At 43.4% G+C, this 23,202-nt stretch overlaps 1 pseudogene; it reads left to right on the forward strand.

Annotated features, from left to right (window-relative positions):
* The first annotated feature begins 560 nt into the window (after positions 1 to 560).
* Positions 561 to 22,863, forward strand: LOC143400183 (T-cell receptor-associated transmembrane adapter 1 pseudogene; annotated as a pseudogene).
* Positions 22,864 to 23,202: the final 339 nt, after the last annotated feature.

Here is a 23,202-nt window from a genome sequence, read left to right on the forward strand (position 1 = left end):
TCTTTGGAAGGGGAGCCTGTGACCTTGCATTCCCACCATCTTCACACTGCCCATCGTCACTCAGTGTGTTTGGGAGCCCAGGTGACCAATCTTACGTACGGGGTGCCCTTGTGCCCCAAGTGGCTCAGAGCCCAGGATATTGCAAACCAATTGTCACAGGAGTGTCCTACAGAGAAGGAACTCCCCTTCACTGACGCACCCTGCATGGCGTCCTTGGGAGTTGACTGGAGAGGTGGCTGTTGGGCTGGCGCTTGGTTGTCTGAGGAGCTGAGTCTGTGACTCTGTGGTCTTGGTGTCTGCTTGGCTCAGCCTCAGGACCAGCCTGGTGAGAAGGGGCAAGGCCCCAGGAGCACTGGGCGAGCACCTGCTACCTCTTCCTTCCCCACCTCCTCTTGGATAGGCCCCTCCACGGCCATCTTGAATTTGCTGACAATGAGGAATCATGGATTCTGGTTCTGTTTGCAGCGCTGTGTGGAGTTGTCGACTGAGCAGGTTCCCTCCCTGTGTCCTGGCCAGCCATCACGGAGGGAGTGAGTCGCGAGGAGAGACGCTCTTTGAACATGGAGGCTCTCTGCATCACCTTTGAGGGTGTGGGCCAGCAGGTGCAGACCCCAGCTGACAGCACAGGGGACACTGCAGTGCTCAGTCATCTAGGGTGGTCACGTCTGTAGTGTTCAGGAACAGGGCTCACCCCTAATGTGCAGAATACAGGAAGCATCTCCCCAGTTCCTGCTGGGATTTGAAGTTTGGTGGTGTGCTGGAGAGACCTAAGTATGCAGGGCCTCCAGCAGCTGGATGTTCCTCCTAGGTGATATCTGCAGCCTCAGAGTTTGTGATCTGGCCAGAAGCACATGGCCCCAAACACCTTTTCCACTTATGCCTTGGAAATGTCTGCAGAAGCTGTGTTGGGTGCCGTGACCCCTGACTGTCAGATGATGGGTGGTGTTTGGGTCATCTCTAGGCTGGACAGTCCAGGCAGAGCTGGCAGTGCTGGAGTCCTCTGCCACATTGACTTAGGCCTGACTGAGTAGCCCCTGCAGGTTGTGGTTCAGAGCTTCCATGCTGGACTTCGGGCGCTGGCACCCATCTGGCTCTTCCACTCTGCCACTTGCCTGCACCACTCATCTCTGCCATGGCCTGTCCATTTGTGGAGTGGCACAGCAGACAAAAACACCCACCGCATACTGCTGGGAGGTTGATGGCCCCCGTCGGTGCAGGAAGAGAATGTGTTCTGATTTTTATTGTGGAAGTTGCCACTGAGGATTATCCAGGGGACCCCCACACACACCCTGAGACACTCCCCCAGCAGCTGATCTGGAGCAGGGGTGCCTGGCCAGGCTTGTTATTTGACAGTGTGTTTCTTTAGTAGCCCCCAACCCCTGTTCCCACAGCTGTCTGGCCCCATGCTGGTGCTCCAAAGAGCAGGCAGCAGCTCCCCAGGTGCTACATGGAGTGAGTCTTCAGAGCCTTTGCTTCCGGGATACAATTTCCTGATTGTCCTGAGGGCATTGCAGTCAGGGAGAGGAATATCTCTGAGGTCCAGAGCACCCTGGGAGCTATTTGTGCAGGCCTTTGGTACTCCTAAACTCTCCAGGCAGCCATGATGGGAAAGAGCAGTGGGTTCAAGGAAGAACGGCTATAATAAAATACCAGAGTCTGGCCACTGTGTAAAGAAAAATGTTAATTTAGGTCACAGTCTTTTTTTTTTTTTTTTTTTTTGCTTTTTTTTTAACTCTCAAAGTCCAAGATCAGGTGGCCTCCTCTGTTTGCCCTGTAGCATCACCTGACAGCTTCACCACATGGCAGGGAATCAAAAAGGGAGCTGCCTCCTGCACCGGGGTGCGTGCTGTGGGGTGCCTCGCTGTATGCCAAGCCTCTCCTGTGGCAGCCCACTGGCTCTGGAAGCCCATCATCTGCCCACTTGCAGGGAGGTGCTCTGTGCCGTGAGGAACTGACCCCAGTCTCACAAGGCCCTGCACCTCGGCACTGCCATGCTGGGGACCAAGCCTCCATCCCATGAACCTGTGGAGGACATGCTCAACCACCTCAGTGGAGGACACAGACATTCCCAGAGGAAATGAGTGACGTGCCTGAGTTCCTTTCTTGGGATCAGGAATGTAGTTGCTTCCCTGGCACCAGATATCCCTGAAGACCTGAGCCCTGGTCGTACCTGGGGCACTGCAGCAGGAACCCCCTTACTCCCTCAAACATCCTGAGCAAAGCCGCTGCAGGGCAGAGCAGCTGCCCTGGGGCCGAGCCAAGAGAGAGTTCAGGCCCATGACCAGCTTTTTGCTTCCCTGACCCCAAATGCAAAGCAGTTGGCCTCCAGCCCTTCTGAAGGATGAGGGTAGGTTCAAACTTGGGATCATCCCTCCACAGCAAGTTCACACTGTCAGGTGTCTGCTGACCAGCACCACGGTGATCACCGTCTGCCTGGCTGTCCAGCTATCAGAATGCAGGGCATCCAAAGCCGGGTGCCCCAGGACAGCTCTGCCAAGAACAGCCTCGCTTCTCTGGTTCAGCCTTTGCCAGCAGTTGCTGGAGGGGACCCAGTTGCTGTTTTGCTGGCTGATGAATTCAGTCTGCCAATCCTCTGGCAGTGTCCTTGGAGCACCTGTGCCATCTGCCTGAGCACTGCTGAGACGACCCCGGTACCCAGCACTGACCACCTACCCTGCCCTCTGCTCCTTCCTCAGAAGCCCATCTCCACACTGCCCATCTCTCCTGAGACCTGCGGTGGCAGTGTTGTAGGGGTCAGATGAGGCAAGGCACAAAAGATAGCAGGAAACAGTTTTATTTGGTTATAGCCAGGTTCAGAGGGAACAGCTTTTGCTGTAATCAATCAATCCCCCTGAACTCCGAGTTCAGGGAATTTCAGAACGTTATACCCAGCATGTAAGGGGAGGGGCTCAGAAGTTCACAGTCTGCAGAAGTTCACATAAAAGCAGCTTTTCTTTCTCTGTTCTGGGCAAGTTAACCCTTCAAGGACAACACCTGAGAAGGAGAGAGCTGCTTCTCTCCTTTCTTTCCTCCCCCTGCCAGCTGTTACCATGGAACCCAGTTGGTAACTTCTCTTATCTTAGAAATGCAGACATCTATCTCTGTGAAGCCCCAGCTCAAGGCCAGAGGCCTTGTTAAAGGACCTGTCTTTTATTTATCACATTTTGTATTTAGTAAACATACTTCTACAAACTATTATGCTGGATAAATTTGTGTGAAAAAACTAGTAAAGGGGTGAGTGTTCAGCACCTGGAGTGCTGATTTCTTCCAGGCCAATGGCCAATTAAAATAGAGCAACAGGAAAATAGAAAGTTTACCTACATTGAGTCTTTTTGTAGAGACTCTTTTGCTGATGGTCCTAAAATCAATTATGGTGAAGATTTCTGGAGAAGCTTAGTTAAGATTTTCTGTGGAGGAGGGGGTGCAACTACTACAGGGGGTAGTATGTCCTCTTATGGTAGTATGTCCTCTCAGGTCCCATGTCCTCTCATGGACCCTCAATAGCTGCCACCTGGGACCCACCTTGGGACCCTCCCAGATGTCACAGGCCTCCTTCCCTCTGTCACCAAATGTCTACTCCACCTACCCAATGGCACTGCTGTCCCTCCTCACCATCTAGGCAGCACCCATAGGGCAGGCCTGTAGGGGTTCTGTGTTTGGGATTGGGGTTACTGATGACTTGCTTGGTGCCTGGGAAAGTCTCTGGGCAAAGGCATAGGATGCCCGGTTGCTATGGTAATGCCCTCTATGCTAGAGTCTTATCAGCTTCCACCTTAATCTTAGGCACATAACTCCCGGGAATAAAGGAACTTACTTGCTTGATAACCACAATGTTTCACCAAGCTCTGGTGCTCCTGGAGCTGCCCTCTTAACAGTTACTTCAGACAATGTTCTTTCTTGAGAACTACACAAAGCTCCTAACGTTGCATATTGTAACTGTGAAGTATAACTGCAGAATAAGCAACCTTACTGAAACTCTAAACAGTAATGTGGTTATGGTACTAACAATCTATGTAACCTCTTGATATAAATAAGTGTGGCCGCTTGGACGAAGTCCACTTTGCCATCTTCCTGCTTCTGCACCCTGTCCTCATCAATCCCATGGATTTTCCACCATGAGGCTCTGTCTTCTTTTTAAAAATCTCCGAGTCAAGGTGAATAATAGGTGCTCTGCATCCATCAAGGGCTTTCAGAAAAATTTGTCTTTTAAGGCCCGTTTCCTGTAGGGCTTTCTGTGAGAATCGTGATCCTCCTGGTCAAGTGAAGCAGTGGTAGTCCCTCTGGCTTATTTCTGGGAGTGTCTGCAGACCGTCTGGTAGCTTTTCCTTTCAAAATAAGTGATAGAACCCACGAGAACCCAGACGTCCACAGACACTGTGCATTATCAAGTAATGGAACATCATCTACATTGCTCTTATTTGGTGATCGCTTTACACACTGCATAGAGGATGTATTCTAAAATACACTTTGTGGCCTTATAAGTTTAAAATATGTGTAGGTGTGAGTGTGTGTATGTGTATGTGTGTGAGTGTGTGTGTGTGCTTGGTGGTAGACCAGAGGGCTCTGCTTCAGCTGATGGTACAATAAGAGATACTTGGTTGACGTGTAACTTATTTAAAACAGTTTAATTTCTAGACTTGCTGAAAGGTGTGTTTTAAATGCATATATACATAACCATAGATCTTCATTGAGAAAGACAAAATGAAACAGAAAAATAAAGATACACTGAACTATATTTAAATCATTATATAAAGTAAAATATTAAATTATATACATATAAATTGTTTATGCAAGGAGGTCAAAGCCATGGGATCATCATAAGATCATGACCCAGGACATCTGTTATTTCATACGTAAAGATAAAAGCAGCAGCAAAATGTTTAAAGTGAAACATAAAATTTAATAGAAATGGGAGAAATTACTTTTCTCTCTTACTGACATTTTAGAGAAGTTTAAAGCAAAATAAAACAAAACAGTCTTAAAAAAAACACACTTGCTCCTGAAATGTAAGTGCTGAGTGTAAATCTCTGCATCGCTCCAGGCCTATTTATACTACCCGGGAATGGGTTCCTTCCCCTCTTCTCACTCTGATGTACCAGAACTGACCCTCTTGGTGAGCTGGAGGAAAACCTAGTCACGGGAGCAGGAAAGCCGGCCCCTCTGCCAACTGCACCAGTGCCCCACAGACTCCACAGCCTGTGCAGGGAGTGGAGGGCTTGGACTTGTGGGCCTGGACCAGGCGGGCACTGGGCAGCTGGGACAAGTCTGCAGGAGGGGTGCTCTGGAGACAAGGCTCTTCCTCTGCAAACCAAGCCCGCTTGGGCTTCCCCTATGGAAAAAATGTAAAAATAAATAAATAAAAGAAGTTTTTGGAAGTGTTTGAATCATGAACACAACTACAAAGAATATTGGAGAGGAAAGTCACCATGGAGTGGAGGGAGAATACCTTGTGTACAGTTGAGAAGGGTCAGCAGTGCCTCCTGGGCTTTTGTTTCCTCTCTCCCTCCCCTCCCCTTCCCCTACTCCCCTTCCTCTTCTCTACTGATCTTCCCTCTATTTATTTGTTAATTTTGACTTGGTGCTTGATACATATGCATAAAGGTGGAATTTGCTGGGGTATATTTGTACATGCATATGGTATAATTCTGTCAATTAGCTTCTCATTTCCTCCCTTTTCCCCTCCTTCTTCCAGTCGCCTCAATTCCTACTACACTCATCTTCCCTTTATCCTCTGAGATCCTCCCCCACCTCTCTGGTTTTTTTAATAATTTTATTAGAAATTTATTTTTTATTTATTAAGTAAATTTATATGTGATACCTATATAAACACACATAGAGATCATCATTCATTTATAAATTTAAAAAATATATGCATGTAAATATACAACAGATTGCTATGTTAACTAATATGATATTTGATATTTAGATTATTCAAGTAAAATGCCAAGAGATGATGGCATTTTTAAATTGGTGCCATTCTTGTACAGCTCTAACATATTAAAAGACCTGGGATTCTGTCCTGTGTATGGGAGTATTTATGGCATATGAATTGTATCTTAACAGTACCATTCAGAATGTATGCCTTTAAGGGTTAAATAAAGTGTTGCATTCATTTAAAACATGCACTACCAATGTTCATCATACTACTTAAAAATATTATAATAGGGATTTTCAGATCTCACCCATCCTTTCTCATTAATATGTTTTCTCTGGTTTTCAAAGCATTGAAATCGGTGAGCAGAAGTGGGGAGGAAGGAAGTTCTTTTTCATGGATGAGAGGTCCCAGGTGGGTAGAGCTGAAAACGCAGCGCTTCTAGATGCAAGCTCTGCCTCTGCAGGGAATGAGTGTCAGGGGGCTTCTTCCTGAAGAGCATCCCAGAAAGACTGTAGACCTAGCTAGGTACATGCCCATACGGTATCAGGTGGCCAGTGTCTCAGGTTATCAATGAAAAAAACAAAACAAAACTTGTTTATATTTCTCTCATTGGAACATATTATCAAAAACTTTAAAAGCAAAACAGAATTTCTAATATATGTTGCTTAATAAATGCATTTGGCCACTCACATAAGAGTTCTTGCAAACAGCCTGGATGAACACCACCTCCAGCCCTAGGGGTGCAGTGGTTCTCCCTGGGGTCCTCCAGGAGTCCGAAACCCGCAGCTTCTTGCTTAGGGCTGTGTCCTCTCCTCCGATTAGCTAAGGAGCTCGACTATGTAATGGATAGAGTAGCCTCCCTGAGATACTCATGGGAGTCCCGGGGACTCTTTGGAACACAGCAAGGTGAGTCCCCGGGACTCTAGAACACAGCAAGGTGAGCCAGAGGTGCCCAGCAGAGCAGACTGAACTCTGATGCCCTGAAGGGGGCGTTTCCAGTCGGTGAAGCCCAGATTCCTGCAGAGGGCGCTCGCTGCTCTTGCAACAGAAGAGTCCCCGAATACAGAGAGGAACAGGAGCCTATGAAGACAGAACTTCTGTGACATGTTCAGAAAACCAAGTAAGAGGAGGACAAACTGGAAATCGTGTGGGTGTCGTATCATACAGGTCTTAACCCACGCAGCTCTCCACAAGTCCATGAAAACAGGACGGTGACAACCCACCACTGTATGAGCCACAGTCCTGGGCAAACAGGCCCCCAGAAGGACTCGAAGGACCAGGGCTCTTAACCTCACCCAGCAGGGAAATTTAAAATCACCAGTGGGGACATTCACAGCGGTGTAGCAGGGTACTTACTGCACCCTGCCAGCAATTCAGGAGCACAGTGTGCTGACAGCTAAGCCCGCTCCTCCCATGCCCACTCTGGGAGTGCACTTGGAGACTTGATTCTTTTATGTATCAACATCTCTACACTTAGTCACATTTCTCATGTGGTCTATTGAGTGTGAGTTGTAAGGTGAACCAGGCACTGACTGGGTCTGTCAGAACCTTCTGCCTGCCGAGGTTTTTCTTTGCTGCGTGCAGTAAGCAGTTAGGGCAGAAGCTCTCTTTGTGACCTGCTCTGATATTACTTCTATTTTCACTAGTGGCTGCCAGGAAGCAGAGAGGTACAAAAAGTACAGGGAAATGAACCCTATCAGGCATAACCCAGTGCCCTGCCTCCTCTCATCATGCAAAGTCTACAATGACCACCCAGTGAGTTTATTCCAACCAACATGAAATGATTAGGTTACACTCTCAATCTAATCACTCCATTTGTGAAATATTCCTGCATTCACAAAGAAGCTCTTGGAGGACACTTCATATTTAAACTAGAACATTCTGCCTTGGCCCCCAAAAGCTCATTTTTTTTTTATTTTTTGAGGAGGGGAGTACCAGAAATTGAACTCAGGGGCACTCGACCACTGATTAACATCCTTAGCCCTATTTTGTATTTTATTATAGACAGGGTCTCACTGCATTGCTTAGCGCTGAATTGCTGAACTCATAATCTTCCTGCCTCCGCCTCCTGAACTGCTGGGATTATAGGCATGCGCCAGTGCGCCTGGTTCCAAAAGCTCATTTTCATCTCACAATGCAAAATGCAGGGATCCAACATGGCGGCGGGCAGAGAGGCTGCACTTTCACTGTACTCCCAGTGATGGGGGCATAAAGTTGCAAGGATAACTCTTGGATCCTTCCAACGGAGATTCTCCTAGCAAAATTCCATTGAAGAGAGACCGCCCGGGAGCTACTAGGATTTTTTAAAAAAAACGTCTATGTGACCCGGACGAGCGGGACCCTGCCGCTAGACGCGGAGTACCAGATTCACCTTCCACAGTCCGCACCGCGGGCACAGCTGCAGATCAGTCCACCCGCCCGCAGCAAAAGTGACTGGGTCCCGCTAGATGCCGAGACACAGCTTGGCAGGAAGAAGTCTTTAGCCAAGCCCCCACGACGCAGGAGCTGAGGCGAACCGGGCCGGGCCAGTTCCACCCCTCCCCTCGGACACTCCGGCAAGGAGCCTGAGGCCCGCCATAGCAGAGAGGTGACGTCATCGGAGTTCGGCCGGCGGAATTCCTTCCCAGCAGAATCCACTTTAGCAGGTGCGTGACTTCCCATACTGATACAGGCAGCCAGGAAACATCATTGACTTCTCAGGGGTCGTGTCCGTAGGGAAGCAGAGGGGATCCCAGACCCCAAGGCCCCCATATCACCAGCGGTGACCGCCAGGGTCTTAGCCGCCAGTTAACCACAGCACTGGGGCTTAAAAGGGACACACGGTGGGGCTGCAAGTGTAACTAGACCTCTGGAGAATCACTTCTGGGGAACAGGACCTGGCTGGCAGGCTGACAGGAGGAAGGGGGTTAAGAGCTGGAGAATTGAAATGGCTCGGGACTGACAAGTCTGAGAGACCCCCAGGAGACGCCCTACAGAGATAGCTCTCGGCAGGTACAGAGCAGACGCTCCGCTTGGAGGGCACAGCTCCACCTACTGGAAGAGAAGAAGGAGGATCTCCAAGACTTTAATTTATTTTTTATTTTTTATTTTTATTTTTATTTGTATTTTTTTAATTTTTTTTTTGTTGTTGTTGTTGTTGTTGTGGTTGATGCTGCCGATATATTTTTTTTTCTCTCACCTTATTCTCTCCCTGATCCTTTCCCCCCTACTCTTTCTCTCTTTCTATCCCATTTCAAGTTTTATTGTTCTTTTCATTCCCCTCTAATCTATCTCTCCCTCCATCCTTTTATCTTTTTAACAGCACCTTCATCCCCTTACCCCCCAACTCTCATCCCAAGCATTACATCTTCCATTGCGTGTAATTGTCTAAATGCAAATAGGTGAATATCTCGAGGCTGTCTATAAGACTCCCAAATACCTAGCTACTAACAACACCCTGATCCAATTGCCTGGTAGTATCCACCTTCAGTGGAGCAATCTTCTAAAGTAGCCAAGACATACTAACCATCGTACCACCAGAGCACCTAACCTAAACGTATAGACCTAAGAACAAACAGCAAAACATTATATGCATACAGAACCTAGAAGCCTTATATGAATTGAATGAATCTGCTTTAAAGCACAACAAAGCCCAACATTTCTAGGCATAATCTCCCAACACAAAAGAGAGACAACAGAGATATACAAAGCCAAAACAAATGTATAGGAGAAAGCAGTTACAAAGCAGTCAAACAGAGCTGGATAGCAACGTGAACAATATGAAAAAACAAGGGAAAAAAGGGTTACAAACAATGCAGGACAATCTAAATGTACAAGAGGACATAGCAGAAACAGAAACTTGGACAGGGAAAGAAATCAGGGCATACCTAATTCAGATGGAACGGAATATTAGAGAAGACATGAGACAGCAAATCCAAGCATTGAAAGTATATTTTGAAGAGGAACTAACCACACAAATTCAATCAGTAAAGAATGAGCTTTATCAGGAGATAGAGGTGTTAAAAAAAAATCAAGTTGTAATCATAGAAATGCAAGAATCCGTAAATCAGATTAAAAGCGCTAATGAGAATATTACAAACAGACTAGATCAAGTAGAAGTCAGAACATCAGATAATGAAGACAAAGTTTATCAACTTGAAAAGAATATAGTTAACACAGAAAAGATGCTGAAATCTCACGAGCAATCTATCCAAGAGATATGGGATCTTATCAAAAAACCAAATTTGAGAGTCATTGGGATAGAAGAAGGCACAGAGAATCAGTCCAAAGGAATGGATGGCTTACTAAAGGAGATAATACTAGAAAACTTCCCAGAGATGAAAGATGGAATGGATTGCCAAATCCTGGAAGCTTACAGGACCCCAAACATCCAAAACCATAATAGACCAACCCCAAGACACATAATCATGAAGATAGCTAACATACAGGACAAGGAGAGAATACTAAAAGCTACGAGAGAAAAGAAGCAGATTACATTTAGGGGTAAACTAATTAGGTTAACGACTGATTTTTCATCACAGACTTTGAAAGCGAGAAGATCCTGGAACAACGTATTTCAAACACTGAAAAATAATGGATGCCAACCAAGAATACTGTATCCAGCAAAACTAAGCTTCAGATTTGACAATGAAATTAAAATATTTCACGATAAACAAAAGCTAAAAGAATTTGCAGCCAGAAAACCAGCACTGCAAAACATTTTGACCAAAATATTACAAGAAGAGGAACTGAAAAATAGCACCCAAAACTAACAGTGGGAGGTATCTCAGTAAAGGGGAAGAAAAATAACCAAAGAGGGAAAACTAACCAATCTAAAATAAATAAATAAATAAACATGACTGGAAGTACAAACCATATTTCAATTGTAACCTTAAATGTTAATGGCTTAAATTCACCAATCAAGAGACATAGGCTAGTAACCTGGATTAAAAAAACAAATCCAACAATATGCTGCCTTCAGGAGACGCATATGATAGAAAAAGACATTCACAGACTGAAGGTGAAAGGTTGGGAAAAATCATACCACTCATATGGCCATCGGAAAAAAGCAGGAGTGGCCATTCTCATATCGAATAAAGTCAACTTCAAACCTAAGGTAATCAAAAGGGATAAAGAAGGACACTATATACTGTTAAAAGGAACCATCCACCAACAAGACATAACAATTATCAATTTATATGCACCAAACAATGGTGCTGCAACATTCATAAAACAAACTCTCCTCAAGTTCAAGAGTCAAATAGACCACAACACAGTAATTATGGGGGACTTCAACACACCACTCTCGCCATTGGACAGATCCTCTAGACAAAAGCTGAACAAAGAAACTATAAAACTTAATAACGTAATCAATAACCTAGACTTAACAGACATATATAGAATATATCAACCATCATCAAGTGGATACACATTCTTCTCAGCAGCACATGGATCCTACTCAAAGATAGACCATATATTATGCCATAGGGCGACTCTCAGTAAATATAAAGGTGTGGAGATAATACCATGCACCATATCTGACCATAATGGAATGAAGCTGGAAATTAATGATAAAAGAAGGAAGGAAAAATCCTGCATCACCTGGAAAATGAACAATATGGTACTGAATGATCAATGGGTTACAGAAGATATAAAGGAGGAAATCAAAAAATTCCTAGAGATAAACGACAATACAGACACAACATACCGGAATCTATGGGACACAATGAAAGCAGTTTTAAGAGGGAAATTCATTTCCTGGAGTTCATTCCTCAAAAAAAGAAACAACCAACAAATAAATGAACTCACACTACATCTTAAAACCTTAGAAAAGGAAGAGCAAAACAACAGCAAATATAGCAGAAGACAAGAAATAATTAAAATCAGAGCGGAAATCAACGAAATTGAAACAAAAAAAACCATTGAAAAAATTGATAAAACTAAAAGTTGGTTCTTTGAAAAAATAAATAAGATCGACAGACCCTTAGCCACGCTAACGAAGAGAAGAAGAGAGAGAACGCAAATTACTAACATACGGGATGAAAAAGGCAATATCACAACAGACACTACAGAAATACAGAAGATAATTAAAAAGTATTTTGAAACTCTATATTCCAATAAAATAGAAGATAGTGAAGATATCGATAAATTTCTTAAGTCATATGATCTGCCCAGATTGAGTCAGGAAGACACACACGATTTAAACAGACCAATAACAAAAGAAGAAATTGAAGAGGCCATCAAAAGACTACCAACTAAGAAAAGCCCAGGACCGGATGGGTATACAGCAGAATTTTACAAAACCTTCAAAGAAGAATTAATACCAATACTTTTCAAGCTATTTCAAGAAATAGAAAAAGAAGGAGCTCTTCCAAATTCATTCTACGAGGCCAACATAACCCTGATCCCAAAACCAGACAAAGACACTTCAAAGAAAGAAAACTATAGACCAATATCTCTAATGAACTTAGATGCAAAAATTCTCAATAAAATCCTGGCGAATCGAATGCAAAAGCATATCAAAAAAATTGTGCACCATGATCAAGTAGGATTCATCCCTGGGATGCAAGGCTGGTTCAATATACGGAAATCAATAAATGTTATTCACCACATCAATAGACTTAAAGATAAGAGCCATATGATCATCTCGATAGATGCAGAAAAAGCATTTGACAAAGTACAGCATCCCTTTATGTTCAAAACACTAGAAAAACTAGGGATAACAGGAACTTACCTCAACATTGTAAAAGCTATCTATGCTAAGCCTCAGGCTAACATCATTCTAAATGGAGAAAAACTGAAGGCATTCCCTCTAAAATCTGGAACTAGACAGGGATGCCCTCTTTCACCACTTCTATTCAACTTAGTTCTTGAAATACTAGCCAGAGCAATTAGACAGACAAAAGAAATTAAAGGCATAAAAATAGGAAAAGAAGAACTTAAATTATCGCTATTTGCGGATGACATGATAATATACTTAACAGACCCAAAAGGGTCTACAAAGAAACTGCTAGAGTTAATAAATGAATTCAGCAAAGTGGCAGGATATAAAATCAATACGCATAAATCAAAGGCATTCCTGTATATCAGCAACAAAACTTCTGAAATGGAAATGAGGAAAACCACCCCATTCACAATATCCCCAAAGAAAATAAGATACTTGGGAATAAACCTAACAAAAGAGGTGAAAGATTTATACAATGAAAACTACAGAACCCTAAAGAGAGAGATAGAAGAAGATCTTAGAAGATGGAAAAATGTACCCTGTTCATGGATAGGCAGAACTAACATTATCAAAATGGCGATATTACCCAAACTTCTCTACAGGTTTAATGCGATGCCAATCAAAATCCCAATGGCATTTCTTGTAGAAATAGATAAAGCAATCATGAAATTCATATGGAATAACAAAAGACCCAGAATAGCAAAAACAATACTAAGCAGGAAGTGCGAATCTGGAGGTATAGCGATACCAGAGTTCAAACTGTACTACAAAGCAATAGTAACAAAAACAGCATGGTACTGGTACCAAAACAGGCAGGTGGATCAATGGTACAGAATAGAGGACACAGAAACCAATCCACAAAATTACAAATTTCTTATATTTGATAAAGGGGCTAAAAACATGCAATGGAGGAAGGATAGCATCTTCAACAAATGGTGCTGGGAAAATTGGAAATCCATATGCAACAAAATGAAACTGAATCCCTTTCTCTCGCCATGCACAAAAGTTAACTCAAAATGGATCAAGGAGCTTGATATCAAAGCAGAGACCCTGCACCTGATAGAAGAAAAAGTTGACTCCGATCTACATATTGTGGGATCAGGATCCAAATTCCTTAATAGGACGCCCATAGCCCAAGAGTTAATAACAAGAATAAACAAATGGGACTTACTTAAACTAAAAAGTTTTTTCTCAGCAAGAGAAACAATAAAAGAAGTGAATAGGGAGCCTACATCCTGGGAACAAATCTTTACTCCTCACACTTCAGATAGAGCCCTAATTTCCAGAATATACAAAGAACTCAAAAAATTAAACAATAAGATAACAAATAACCCAATCAACAAATGGGCCAAGGACCTGAACAGACACTTCTCAGAAGAAGACATACAGTCAATTAATAAGTACATGAAAAAATGCTCACCTTCTCTAGCAGTCAGAGAAATGCAAATCAAAACCACCCTAAGATACCATCTCACTCCAGTAAGATTGGCAACCATTAGGAAGTCAAACAACAATAAGTGCTGGCGAGGATGTGGGGAAAAGGGTACACTTGTACATTGCTGGTGGGACTGCAAAAGGGTGCAGCCAATATGGAAAGCAGTATGGAGATTCCTGGGAAAGCTGGGAATGGAACCACCATTTGACCCAGCTATCGCCCTCCTCGGACTATTCCCTGAGGACCTTAAAAGAGCATGCTATAGGGATACTGCCACATCCATGTTCATAGCAGCACAATTCACAATAGCCAGACTGTGGAACCAACCCAGATGCCCTTCAATAGATGAATGGATAAAAAAAATGTGGCATCTATACACAATGGAGTATTATGCAGCAATAAAAAATGACAAAATCATTGAATTTTCAGGGAAGTGGATGGCATTAGAGCAGATTATACTAAGTGAAGCTAGCCAATCCTTAAAAAACAAATGCCAAATGTCTTCTTTGATTTAAGGAGAGCAACTAAGAACTGAACAGAGGAAAAGAGCATGAGGAAAATATTAACATTAAACTGAGACGAGTGATAGGAGGGAAAGGGAGAGAGAAGGGAAAGTGCATGGAAACGGAAGGACACCCTCATTTTTATACGAAATCACATATACAAGATTGTGAGGGGAAAGGGGGGGAAGGGAGAGAATGGAACAACAACAGATGAGATAGAGAGGGAAGATGAGAGGGGAGGGGAGGGGGGATAGTAGGGGATAGGAAAGTTAGCAGAATACAACAGTCACTAATATGGTATTATGTAAACATTGTGAATGTGTAACTGATGTGATTCTGCAGTCTGTATTTGGGGTAAAAATGGAAATGCATAACTCATTTAAATCAAATGTATGGAAGATGAAAAAATAAAAAAATAAAAAAATAAAAAAAAACAATGCAAAATGCATTTAGTCCATATCCATGAGTCCCACAGTTTTAACAGCTCCAGTGTTGCACAAAGACCTAATCCAAGATCTCCTCTGAGACTCCAGGCACACCCATACCTGAAAGCCTCTGTTAAAGTCAAAAGCAAGTTACATGTATGCAGTATACAATGGCACAGAGCACATATTGTGATGGTGGCAGAAGATGGTATCACTGCCTGTGTTCAGAGTTTTGATCAATCCATCAAGATTGGAGGGTTTGACCAAAAGCAGGGACATGTTGAATTGGAGTGAATGGACCTGTGATAGCCCCTGTATGTGAATGATGAGATGGTCCAAAGGACCTTCTATGTGGAGAACTAAACCAGGCTTCAGGTGCTAGCCAAGTGTACCCTACTAATGAGAGTCTACCCTTATAGCTAAGCAACTGAACCTCAGCCAATCCCAGGCAGAAGGCTGCCAAATATTGCCCAGACAGACAGACTCCAGGCTGCACCAGTCAGGTCACTTCCACCGGAGATTTCCTGTCCTGGTGTTTGTAAACGTGGCTTACCACATTGCTGAGTGCTGGGGGACATTTGAGACTGTTTGGTGTATGAAGCTCCTGGGTCTAATGCTTTCCTCTTGCTGCAGGAGGCTGTGCCCAGGTGAGGTGCTCTGTCTCTTTAGCTTCTCCTGTCACATTCACCATGGCAGCCAGCATCAACATGGGGCAGTGAGCACGGGAGCAAAGCTGGCTCCTTCAAGGTGAGAGCTCTTATTTCTCTTTAATTTTGTTTGAATTCAGCTGTGAATGTCCAATGTGGCCACTAGCCACAGAGTCTGCACTGCATCCTTATCGCTTTCCCCTGCCGTTGCAAAGAGGCACTGTAATGGCTGGCTTCTGACCTCCAGGGTGTTACCTGGATTCCCAGTACCTTGATTACCATATTTTTAAGATGTATGTTAAAACACAAGATTCTGGACTGAATACAAGTTAATATAGCTTGTATAAAAGGTGACCCTGAAGCCTAGAAAGAGGCTTCTGGGTTCTCATTTCCTTGGATGGACACCATTCATGTGAAGCCATCAGTCTGTGAAGATGCAGGGACACTAGTCCACATGGAAATCCTACAGATTTTAATTATTACAGAATGGCTTCAAAATGTTCTTATGTATTTGCTCTTAGTGAAGAAAAGATTGTGTTTATTAATGTAAGAAATGTGTAACAACTAGGACTCATAATGTGTAAGTCCTCATTATTATCATCACTTCTGTATAAATTTTAACTTCTTACTACACAATATCAGATCCTTTTTAGTTGAACCAATATCAAGACTGTTGAGGGTTGATGATTATATCACAATACAAAACTCATGTTATATTGGCTACAAATTTTAGAGGCTGATTAAACCTCTAATATATAGGCATAAAAAGAATAAATGCACAATACTGGTATAAAAATTTTCACATTAATACCAACAGGTGCACATGGTGAACTTAAGGCAAATTAGTCTACAATAAGGAACAGCTGAAAGTAACTCTTGTGACTATCAGTGGTGGAAGAGTTCAATAACTTAGGATCCAATAAAATATCTCACACTTGTTTAAAAAATTCATGCTTGCTTAAGAGACTAAATTCTAGCATCTATTTTTAGAAAATACATGTTCAAATGAAGTTTTTGCTTACTTGTTATGTGTTATAAAAATTAAGAGTCAATACCTTTATATATATACTATCTGCATGTGAGTGTTTGCACACATGTATAACATAGGTATGTCCACACATACCTCTATGTGCTAGTTCTGCACAGAGGGAGGTGTATTGTTCCATGCTGACCCCTCACACACACCTGTTCATACTCTCACCCACCTATTTAATATTTAGGTTCATCTGAAATAGATCTTGTGATAAATACTAATTGAATTAATTGTGACTAAGTTCAAAGTAAAATATGATCTGATTGCATGGCTTGATAATGTAGACCTCTGATAATTATACTTAAACACTTGTACATGGTGGTTTGCTCCTGAGTTAGCCTATTTTATGAAAGCACAACAATCAGTCAGGCATCTAAGTGAATACAGCCTACTTCCTCTTGCAGAAGCATGGTTGAATTATGAAGGATTAGTGAAATGTTGACTTTTCTCACTTACTCTAGCCATTCACACCAAAGGGTCCTGCCTCTTCTTCCTGGTTAGGAAATAAAGCCAGTTAAGCCCAGTGCAATCCAGTTGGATTACCTGATAATTGCATAAACAAACTTTTCTTCCAAGCACAAGTGTCCTGTCTCCCCAAGAACTCCACAGGCCCTGGGCACTCTTAAAACCAACCACCCGAAGAGAGTATCTTCAGGACTTACCAGAGGGTGAAGAGATGTATTTCTCATTTTATAAAGTGATGTATTTCTCATTTTATAATTGTTTCTGCTCTCAATATTAAGAATGTCAAAAACATTTTTCTAAGGTACCCAAAATGCATATATATGTGTGTGTGTGTGTGTGTGTGTGTGTGTAATTATAAGCTCATAGTCATAGACTCAACTCTAATTTGTATTGATCAATGATACTATAGCTCATAATCTCCATATTAAATATTACAATGAAGTGGTAAATTAGAAATATCTTATTTATCTCTCTGTTATTTTTCTTCCTTTCTTTTAAACTTCTGGCTCATAAAAAAACTGAAAAAAAAACTTTAATATTTTCAAGTAGTTGTTCCTTGATTTCAGTGTAGTTGACCCCATTTTATCCATTACATTGAAGTTGTATAATTAATTGTTTCAAAATATGGTATATCCTTGAGCCCAAATTCTGAAATAAAAATCAAGCCTTTGATATAAATCCTCTCTATGCCTATGTTCCAGAAAATGTGCTCAAAATGACCATTTTATTTCCCTGTAGCCGGCACTGAGGAGAAACTTTGCCGAGATGTTTAGATTAACATTAACCACCTTTTCTAATTAGGTCAATTCAATCAGAATATTCTCTCAGGCCAACTCTTTCCTGACTGAGAGTCTGGTCAACAGCCAGAATAAAAGAAAATTGAATCGTACTAAACCATCTTCTATGCGGAGACCGGAAGGCTTCTGATGTGCTGGCTGGGGAAACTGTCTGGTCCCCTGTGCAGACTGGCTGCTCCCTGGCCGCCCTGCTGCCTGCTGTCCACCCTGCAAGCAGGCATGCTGCTAAGAGCAGAGGGAGCCAGCGTGGCCCTGAGATGATCTCTGCAGCTGCCCTGTCTTGAAGGCTTGAGTTCTGGAATAGGCCACAGGGAAATGTGTGGGAAACTGGTGTGGGAACTGGCTTATTGCTCTGCTCCTCACGATTATGGGGAGAGAGACCTCTGCCTGCACCGACCTGGTAATATGGAATCGCAGCCGACATTCCCTGAAATGAGCAGCTTCCCATCCCAGAATGTGATACAATCTGCAGAGTGAGCTCAGCAATTGTGGTGTCCAGAATAATCCCAGATCCAGATGGCAGAAAATGTAGTGGTCTAAAATGAGAGACGTTTAAGGCAGTCAGTGACTAAACACACACATAGGTAGATATTTCTGAAGTTAACCAATCAACACAAACACATTTATTTTATATACTCATTACATTTTGAGTATAAAAAATGCAAAAAAATTATAGAAAAAATAAATGTTCTCAGGATATTCACATGAATGTCCTGTTTCAAAGGTCTCAAAATGATATCATGAATTAGAATTTAAAATGAAAAACCTGAAAAGCATAAAGGAATTTTTCCATTCCAGGGTGCTTTATTCATTAAAACAAAATTTTCACGATAAGTTTTTAAAGGATACGATTAATATGTTTTTACAATTAATTCAATTAATGTGTTTTAATTAAAACTCTAAGGATTATAAACAAAATGAAGAAAAGACAGTTTGGATAGGATCACCTTTTCCAAGACAGACTCCTGGCCACTGTATGAGTCCTGGTTGTCCCAGGGCCAGGCAGCAGACAACCAGCGATAGCCCTCTGCCTGGGAGCCCAGGAAATCCAACTAAGCTCATCTGCAGTAAGTAGCCCTTTCCTCCTGTCCCTGCTCCCTTCCTGGCAGCGACCCGCTTCCCAGCAGACCTTGCCGGCAGCCTTCTCTGCTTTGCAGCTGTAACTGACAATAGTTTCCCTTTTGTCCATCTGTCACCTAGTTCTGAGCCACCATTAAACTGTATTGAATCCAATGAAGGAAAGGCCACCCTTCTTACAATGCTCTCCTTCCTGTAGTCACCCAGAGGGCACACAGAGCCATCATGTGCACACTGAACCCCAAAGACAGAGATGTGGCAGCTAGATCATAACAACAAAGGAGCCCAAAATACAGGGGAGTAAACACATACCTACAGAAATTAGCAGTTCCTAGCTTGACCCAGCAGAATATTCAAAAGTTGTTAAAAGAATTTGTAAAGAAATAAAAGGACCCTGGTAACCTTTGTGCTCTGTAACGTAGGTTCAGAACTGAGATCAGCATTTGTTAAAATGAGTAGTTTATGGAGTTTCATGGTCAGAATTAGTACTGGGGTTGAACTGGTGGTTGTACTTGCAGACCCTGCTGAACTGAACACAGAGCTCTAATAATCCTAGAGAAACAGCCAAGAGAGGCATGAAGGGAAATGGGTTCGTCTTACTGTACCTGCAGCCCTGCAGCTTCCCACAGTTAGGACACCCTGGCCCTACAATAGCCTACTGTGGGCTCAGCTGCTCCAATGCAGTAATAATACATGAAAACTAAACCAGGTCCTGGGTACTCGCAACCTTGCTTGACCTTGAGATCTAGCAGACCCTAGTTAAAGCAGCTGATCCGTCCATTTAAGTTAGAACTGGGACTTTAAGAACTAAAATTCATTGTATATAATACCTGATTAATGAGCAGGGGACTATTCTCACTGCACCTTGGTAAGAGCCAACAATTGCCTGAAATCTGCAAAAGGTCAGTGATTAATTATATTACATTATGAAGTCCAGCGGCAACCAGCAAATACTTTGCTATCATGGATCTCACTAATGTATCCTAGTCAGTGCTGTCTCCACAGCAGGCATCTCCAGATAGTCCACCTCCTCGGCCGCCACACACACTTACTTGAGGCCCCTCAGTACTCAGCCACCCATCATGCTTTGGTTCATAGAAACAGAGGCTCAGAGTCTCAGCCCACCCGAGACACCTGATTACAAAGTGGATCAACCACGGGCCTCCTGTCCTGCGGAATGAGTGATCCTCCCTGTTTTATGTCGAGAAGGATACCATGATGCTGGCTCAGGTCACCTCTCCTAACCCCTCGCCCCACCCAGGGAGCCCCTCTGTAGGAAAGGAATGACTGTCAAAGAGAAAGCGCAGGCTGTGTGTGTGACATTGCCACACATCTGAAGTAGCGAAGGTCGGGAATCTGCTCCCTTTCACCCTGTACCCAGGATGCCCTTGATGAAGGATGAGTTGCTAAGGCCACCACATTTATCCATGCTTTTACAGATATATGAGCACTGGATCTCCTGGTCAACAACTGTCCCTGTAATCACATTCATGTTGAGCTGTTTCTTAAGGGCCTTCTGCTGTAGGACAGTGTGCTCTGGGAATCTCTTTCCTCTCAGAGTATCAAAGTATAACTCAAGGTCTTCCATGTTTCTGCAGATACCAAGAACACAAGGTCAAGCTTTGCAGGATACTCTCTGCCCTTCAGATTTGTGGACATTACTGACAATTCCTAAGACACATGTCTTGCTTCTCCAATCACACAGTCCTGAGCCCTTACAAACACCACTCAGCAGTACCTCCATTCCCCTGCTGGGTCTCAAACAGCTAGAAGAATGTGTGGGCTACATAAGGACAAGTGCAGCCCTAAATGGGTGTCTGTCTCACCCCTGGTCAGCACCTCCCTTATAACAAGCTCCTGGCTGACTCTCACCTCAACTAGGCTTTCAAATTCCTTCCCATCTCCCTTTCCTAGGCTTTCCTGTGAGGCCTTGGTGTGTACATGAACTCTCTCCCTGTGGACCTGAAATGTACCCCCTGTCCCTTCTATATTCCTTCCTGTCTGCCTCTCCTGAGGAGGCCAGTCCACAGGCTCACACTCTTCTGGTCCATATTCCTCACAGCCTTATCCATAAGCCAGGTCCCCACCCTCCTAGTGGGGTCCATTTGAGCCTATGGTGTCACCACTTAAAAACCTTTCTCGGTATTTAGTTATAAGTGGTGGGTATCTTATCTGGCCCTTTCTCTGATCTCTCCATGGAATTGAAATTAGTTTTCCTGGGGCATTTCCACAGACAATGTGGGTCACCAAGTCAGGAGACAGAAAATCCACTGAGAAAATACCAATTTACATTGCAGACAACAAGGAGTTCAATTCCATATCCCAGAATCCAACCCTAACCTCCCACAAATGGTGATTCTGGTGGAAGTCAGGCAGCAATGCATGGCAAGGGCAGCTACACACCCCTCTGCTCACATTCCACCTTATTAATCCTCGTCTGGGTGCTTTGATTGACAGCCAGGAGGCCCGAACCCTCCAAGTAGCCATCATTTCCCAAAATCCACATGAGTGCTGAGAGCCACATGCCACCAACCTTCACCAGAGTTATCCCTTCAGTCTGAACACTCATTGGTGGACCTTCCCAGTTCAACCATTAGGCAGGTGAAAAGCCAAGGACTAATTGGCCAGTGAGCGGTTGGTGCACAAGCCCCACCCTCAGCCCAGATGCTGCACTTCATGAAACAGAGAGTGACAGCATCCAAGAACACCAGACGGCAGGGAAGGTCCTATGAATTAAAATCTGTCTGCAGCATGCTCCCTCTCTTCACCCTGGGCAAGCCCTCCACTACCCAGCCCTCTAAGATTGGGTCCTTTGGTTCCATCACGTGGTCTTTTCCCTGCATCCCTCCAGATCTCCCCCATGATCTCTTCTCCTGTTCCTCCAACCATGAACACAGTCACCTTCTCCTTAATGACATAAATACCACTGCACTTCATACGTGTGTGACAAAACAACTAAGTTACCACATCTACCATATTGACCAAAAGAATACACCATGATATCACTGTTATTAAAAAAAAAAAAAAAAAAAACAGTTTAAGCAAAGTTTCTAAGTCTACCAAGATATCATTGGAGACCCCAGAGCTTCAGGTGTGTTTTCTTGCACATTACTATGGAAGTGAGGGCACTGGGCTGCAGCTGGCCCACAGAGACCCTTTCCTCCAGCCCCTTCCTCTTATTCTCACTTTCACATTTCTCATGACCAACGTTTCCTTTGCTACTTGGGGCACCTTGTAGCCAACTCTCTAAAAGGCTCCTCTGCTATGAATACCACTCAAATGCCTCAAGTAACCACATTCAGAACCAGTGTCTAGACACGAAGAAGCAACACTAACATGGCTCCTGCCTGAAGAATCCACTCTTTCCTGCTCAGGGATATTGTACAGCATGCCTTTCAAGAAACTCTGGATGCACTTTTTTTTTATCTCTGGGGATTCCTTTCTTCCTTGGATTGGCCCTGGTTACTTTATTAAACTTCAATATCTTCCACTATGTAAAAAAGCGACAACAAGATAAAATGCACAGATACTCCAAGGACTACATTCCCAGGGTTGAGGAAAATTATACTGAAGGCACACCAATTTATGTCTTCAGTATAATATAATCCAGGACCAATACATGAAAATTTCTATGAACAAATGAAAGCCCAAAGGAGAGGTCTATAAATGGCATGCAGGAAGTTGCTCCATCTGCATGTGTGCCTGCTGCACCTCCCTTAGTCACAGCCTAAAGGGGAAGCCAGGAAGCCCAGGAAACAGAATGCCCACTTGTTGGAGGCAGAGAAAGACAAATTACATGCAGGGGATGCCAGCATTTCTAAGACCAACTTGGTGGAGAGTTTCTCACCAGAAAGCCAGGCATTTGAGGGAAACATTCACGATGATCCCATCAGACTGGACTGATGTGCCAAGACAGAACCCATAAACCAGCCAGACGATGACCTAAGTCAATGACGATGCTCCTACTGGAAATGTTTTTAAGAAATCAAGATCCCACTTAGCACAGATGACCTGTCAGAGTGCCAGTCTGGTCATCTGTGGTTGAGTTGGTGGCTTACCTCTTACTCAGAGATGATATCCATGGTATAAAATGAAGGGCCATTAAAATTAGTGATATGAATCCACCTATAAATTGCCTAAGTAGTAAATTTAAACAAAATCTAGCTTGCAAATTAAGCCTGATAAGTCAAAACTTCACAAAAATTCTGAGTAGAGAAATAAATAAAAATGTTTAAAAGTATA

This window comes from Callospermophilus lateralis, chromosome 5 (genome assembly GCF_048772815.1).
Source record: "Callospermophilus lateralis isolate mCalLat2 chromosome 5, mCalLat2.hap1, whole genome shotgun sequence".
NCBI classification, from domain to species: domain Eukaryota; kingdom Metazoa; phylum Chordata; class Mammalia; order Rodentia; family Sciuridae; genus Callospermophilus; species Callospermophilus lateralis.